This window comes from Amblyomma mixtum, chromosome 1 (genome assembly GCF_055824585.1).
Source record: "Amblyomma mixtum isolate Tamu chromosome 1, ASM5582458v1, whole genome shotgun sequence".
Taxonomy (NCBI): Eukaryota; Metazoa; Arthropoda; class Arachnida; order Ixodida; family Ixodidae; genus Amblyomma; species Amblyomma mixtum.
Window position 1 is genome coordinate 102,971,424 of NC_143012.1, and position 6,136 is coordinate 102,977,559.

General features: G+C 43.0%; 1 non-coding gene across 1 annotated transcript; it reads left to right on the forward strand.

Annotated features, from left to right (window-relative positions):
• The first annotated feature begins 348 nt into the window (after positions 1–348).
• TRNAR-UCU (transfer RNA arginine (anticodon UCU)) lies at positions 349–421 on the forward strand. The gene has a single exon. It is a non-coding gene; the product is annotated as a tRNA-Arg (tRNA).
• Positions 422–6,136: the final 5,715 nt, after the last annotated feature.

Below are 6,136 nucleotides of genomic sequence, written 5' to 3' on the forward strand. Positions count from 1 at the left end.
AAGGGAACGGGACTGGGAAGGAATTCGACAAGTTAGGTTTGGTTATTGGGCTTTAACGTCCCAAAGGAACTCAGGTTTGGACAGGTAGGCCAAACAATGTGGTCGTAGGGGAGACTAGAGAGAGAGAGAGAGAATTTGCTCCTTGTTTCACTGTGTTCACTTGAATCTTAGTGTGCATGAAGAATAGAAAATAATTGCATTTCTGTTCGCAAGAGATCGTTCTAATGTGATTACTTTTTGTGGCAGTAATTGATAATGTAATTTGATTATTTCTCAAAAGTATTTTCCCCATGTATGCTGCATTGTTCGCAGCGACCGGGTATTTTCCCGCTGAGCGATGCACGTGCGGTCCCTGTAGCGCAGTGGATAGCGCGTTGGACTTCTAATCCAAAGGTCCCGGGTTCGAATCCCGGCAGGGATGAAGGCATCTGTGAGCCATGCTTTGTTTCTTTTTATAGGACACTCTAACCTAGACTTCTTCTCTTTAAGCTTAAAGAAATAGAACCAAGAAGCCATATGATTTTTCTTCCGAAATTTTTGTGTGGCTGAGGCAACAAGTTAGCTTTGTTCAGTGATTAGGAAGAGTTATTAGCGCCCACTTGGGCGCAGCCGTACAGCTACGAAGGAAAGCTTTGGCTTCCACAGAAGGCGCGCAGCTGAAAAAAAAAAAATCTGTCTTGGTCCGGGGTCCTGGTCAGCCCTTGTCTCCTGACTAGACCTGGACCCCGGGTCGAGTGGACCATAAACAAACCATGTTAACGGTCGCAAGAAGAACACGCCCACTCGTGACAACTCGCGGAAAGAATAACCATTGATATTTCGGCGACTATTGATCGTGGTTATCAAGTGATCAAAATCAGCGTTTTTGCTTTCTACAAGTTTTGGCGAGCGCGATTCTTTTTTTCCTCCAGTCACTATGTTTTCTCGCCAGATGGGTTCCCGTTGCGCCCTGAAATTCAGAACCTAATTCTATCTGCCCCACACGCCATATGCACGCACTTGACTTGTCCAGCGAAGGAAATCGGTGCAGTTGTCAGGGGTGCCAAGTCAGCGGTGCTGACAAGTGCCAGCTGTTGTGGGCGGCAATGGCTGCAGCATACAACGTCAGAGCACTGAGTATAGAACTTGCGGTGCGGGAAGCAGCGAGCGAGGCCTGGAGGAGAGTTTAGCCACCCAATGTGCCGTTCGCGGCGCGGCCCAGTGCGGCGATGTAGTTTAGGGTGCCCCGATGTTAGCGCCACGGCGCTGGCATCTTGTCACGCTGGTCGCCGGAGTGACGATAAACGGAGAACAGACGCGGCGTGTGCACCGTTCTCTGCTTCGGTTTCGGTCGAATCGCGCAGTTATCCTGCCTTGCCTTCGTGTAGTGTGGACTGAAGAAGAGAAGGGTGGGGAGATGACGAAACAGAGAGAGAGACCGTACGTTTTCTTCTCTTACACACTTACACCCTACTGCAATACCGGTTGCCGATCGTGGAAAGCAGGGCAATGATTGTTGTGAAACGCGGTTTCATGCGTCCCACACATATCGCTCATGCGCTCTGAAATGACACAAATGAATAACCAGCATGCCCAAGCTGCTGTCATGGCGAAGACTACGTTGTCTATTCCTTCCCGCTGGCTTGTGGCGAGAAGTACACTGGACAGACCAGGCGCTGTACGTGCCAACGACCGGCAAAGTGAGAGCAAGAAATCTTAGAAGTTCGGCTGGTGGCTATCTGGCCATTCACTGCATGCAAAACGTGCCGTGCCCGCTTATAAATCAGTGCCGGGGAAGAAGTGGAGATCAAGTATGAGTATGAGTATGAGTTTATTTCAAACAAGCATGTTTACATACATGTTTCAGGTGTATGGGAGTAAAAGCCGCTCAAGAACAGCTGGACAAAGCTCCCATTACCCTTCTATACTCGGCAGTGCAGGACAGAAAACACAGATTACACTAAAAAGATAACAGATAACAAAAATCAGCCAGAAGCAGTGCAGTACAACCAAAATTGTGCAAATACAACAATACAAGACATTATTATATGTTCACTTTATAATGGAACTCATGCAATAGATATACAGGTGCATTAGAAAAAAGTTCTTTTAACCTTTTAAAAGAAAAAGAATAGCTGGTAATATTTTGTTGTGTAACTTGAAATTTATTTAACGTGTATTGCAAAGCATAGTAAAGTGTTTCAAAGCCATAGTTTGTGCGCGGAGGCGGAACGTACCAGTGTTCGCGGCATCGTGTTGTGTAATTTGAGGGATTTTCAATTAAGTTAGCGATGTCTCTAAATAACATATTGTTTTGTTTAACCTGAACTTTATAGGATCTAAGAATGCGAAATTCGTACATTTTTCCGACCTCCATGATGTGGTATGTTGAGAAATAAGAGCTAACGTGTGACATAAAAGATACATTCACTATGGCTCTCATCGCAGCCTTCTGCAATTTCAGAAGTTTATTTTTACATGTAGACGTTGTGGTTCCCCACACCAAATTACAGTAGTTAATTTGAGACCAGAATAAAGCATGATATATTGCGATCTTTGTTTTAGTTGGTAATGTGCGCTGAAATTTTCTTAACACTCCTACAACACGAGCTAGCTTAGTGGTTATCAGGTCCACGTGATTGTTCCATAGCATGAATTCGTTGAAATAAACGCCGAGTGTTTTTACAGAACTCACTATTGCTGTTGTGTTATTACCAAGTGTCAAGGTGAGGTCAGTCGCAAGATACACATTTTTAGCTCCGAATATGACGGCTTTAGATTTTTCTGTGTTGATGAGCAACGCATTTCTTCTGGACCATGCATGCAGTTTCGCCAGTACATCGTTTCCTCTACGTATTAAATATTCTGCATTTGTTCCTGAAATAAATATGCTTGTGTCATAGGCAAAAATGATGTAATCGACTTCATTGTCTATTTGTACTAAGTCATTTATGTAGATGTTGAACAGCAGGGGCCCCAATAAGCTTCCCTGAGGGACACCATGACTAACTGATTTAAATTGAGAGTGATAGTTACCCAAGTGAACAGATTGAGTGCGGTCAGTCAAGTAGCTGGAAAATAGATTAAGCAGCACGCCACGAACGCCATATATAGAGAGTTTCTGTATCAGAGTTAAGTGCTGCATCCTATCGAAGGCTTTTGAATAGTCTACGAATACACCGAGAGTCAGTAGTTTGTGTTCTATGTTATTTAAAATTAATTCTTTTTGTTTAAGTAGCGCTATTTCAGTAGATAAATTCTCTCTAAAGCCGAACTGCTTAGTTGATAGAATATTATGTTTCTGAAAAAAACTGTTGAGGCGGATGAAAAGTATCTTCTCTAGCCCTTTGGAGAAGGCCGGAAGTATTGACACTGGTCTGTAATTACTGTGCACATTTTTAGGACCACTTTTATGTATGACTATTACTTTGGCTTTCTTCATCGCTGACGGAAAGACTCCTGAGTTTAGTGATAGGTTAAACATATAAGTTAGGATCGGGGATATGGCATCAAGTACATACAAAACAGGTTGTAGTTTTAAGCCATATATGTCTTCACTTTTGCTCTTTTTCATGTTGTTGAATACTGATAACACCTCTTCATTGCTTGTAGGCAATAGGGCAATAGAGTCGCGTACATAATTATATATGTACTGAAGCGCACTAGGGTCATATTCACTATCAACTAATGTAGTAAAATACTCATTAAATTTGTTTGCTAACTCAGCGCCACTATACTGAATTCTATCAATTTCAAGAGTTTCGGGTGTTTTATTCGGGGTTCTGTTAAGTAGGCGATTAAGCTTTGCCCACACTTGACTTTGATCAGTTGTAGCATTGAACATGGAGATGTGGTAACTATCCTTTGCCTTCCTCAAAGCCGCAGTCACCTTGTTGCGCTGTGCTTTGAAAATTGAAAAATCGCCAGGATCCCGACTTTGCAAAAACCGTTAAAATAATTAATTTTTTTGGAGATCATATGAAGGATGGTCGACGTTGTCCAGAGCTTACGAGCTTTTTTGGGGGGTTTTACTGAAAATAGGGAATCTTATCACGATATATAGAGATGAATATCTCTAAAAAGGAGTCAAACGCCTCCTCTACGTCTGTTTGTTGGAATACTGGATTCCAGTTTGTATTCATGATGGCAGTCCTAAATGAGTCAAGTGTCTCGGCGGTGATGAGTTGAGTCATCATTAAGGTAGTTTGTTTGCGATATGTACTTAGCCCACGAATTTTACACACTAAAACACGGGAAGGTGGTCACTCAAATGATAGTTTATAACACCACCGGATAAGACTTCAGTTTCAGTGCTAGTTATCAAAAGATCTAGAACTGTTGAAGATGTGGGTGTTATTCGGGTGGGTGAATTTACTACATTAGTCAATAGATACGATTCAAGAAGGACGAAGAATTCTTGAGTTCTGTTGGACGCCTCCTGGATATCAAGATTAAAATCGCCACCAAGTAGTACATGATAACTGTTTTCACTTGCGAACTGAAAAATTTGTTACAAGTAATTCAAAAATGTCTCAACACATCTCTGCGGCGGACGATAAACCACAATGAACAATAATTTGTTACTTAACACACACAACCCCTCATAATCGGCAGCAACAACACTAAAGTGATTGACATAGTCACAATGTAAACAGTCCCGAACAAACAAACACACACCACCTCCACGTCTGTTTTTACGATTCAGAAAGAACGAACAGTAACCGGACAGGCTGAAAAACACGTGAAAAGCATCTAGTTTGCCACGAATAGACTGGATATTTACATTGAACAAAGACGAGCACTCAGGAACACGAGCTACTAGGTTATTTAACTCGTTAGTTGTGAAGAACATTCCAGTCATAGACTTACAAGCTACTTGGAAAGGGACCACTCTACTCGGTCAGTGCTCGCAAGTCATCGTCGCTCTGAATGACATGAGCAGTTTCTCCGGTTGCCTTCCTCACTAGAACCTTGCCATTTCGACACCACACATACTGATAACCAGAACGGTCCGCCCATTTCTTGGCAGATTGGAGCAGCTGCCGGTTTAACTGCGTCAGGTTTTCTGTGATTCCTACTTTAGATTCCAACTTTCTCAGGTCCTTATTGATCTCTAGCCATTGATCTCTCATGTCTTGGCGAACGAAGCGTACTATGATTCCAGGGGTTTTTCCGGGCTTAGCAGGAAGCCTGTGCACAGCGCAAACGTCCTTCGGACGTAGATCAGGTAGACTAACAGATTGGGCAACCTCATTGACTTTGAAAAGCAAGTCCTCATTTTCAGATTGTTTAATAGCGTGAATCACTATGTTCTGTCACCGGCTTCTGTACTCCAAATCATTAATGGCCATTAATGGCACTTTGACCTCTTCAGTGTCATTACGGGATTCAGTTGCCTCAACACGTTTCCGGAGTTCTTTCAATTCTGCGTCATGCCGAGACATGACCTTTAACCCCTCATCACATTTGTCAGACATCATCGTGATGGACTTCTCAATGCTGTCTACTTTCTCCGGGGGGCTTTTCATCTTAGTTAGTTTATCATGTACGGCAAGTATCACTCCGTACAAGTCCCCTTCAGTTCGATCTTTACTTGAACCTCTTAAACGAGAGGAATAGCACTGAGGATATTGCCATGTGTCAAAGAATGTTGCAGCCTTGTTCTTAGCCGCCGCTAAGTGGCAGGAGAAATCATTGAAGCACTGAAGCTAGCATCACATTGGAGTAACTATGCGTCAGTTCGCAGTGCAGGTGCCGTCGAAAGTAAATGGAAGGCAATATTCACGAAAAAAATTTATTATTGGTCCCCCAATTCATGCATTCTTGAATACTTATGTGCAGCCTAATTGTGCTTTTTCGGATTGCACTGAGCACCAACAAACATGGACCATTACGCTTTAGATTTAAAGAAATATTTTTTTTTCACAAAGTCGCCTTACATTTACTTTTGACGGCGAGTGTACATCTCATTATCAAGAAAAAGCTTGCGCACCTCAGTGGAGCCTAGTAATCCATCGCGTCTTTTCTCGGCGATACTCTCATTGTATTCTCTGGGAAGCGCATAAAATGCGTGTGGCTGTCACTGAATACACGAGCTGGAAGCAGCTGTCGTCCTTGGCTGCCTCCCTGTCGTCCACACACCTGCCTACATAGCACT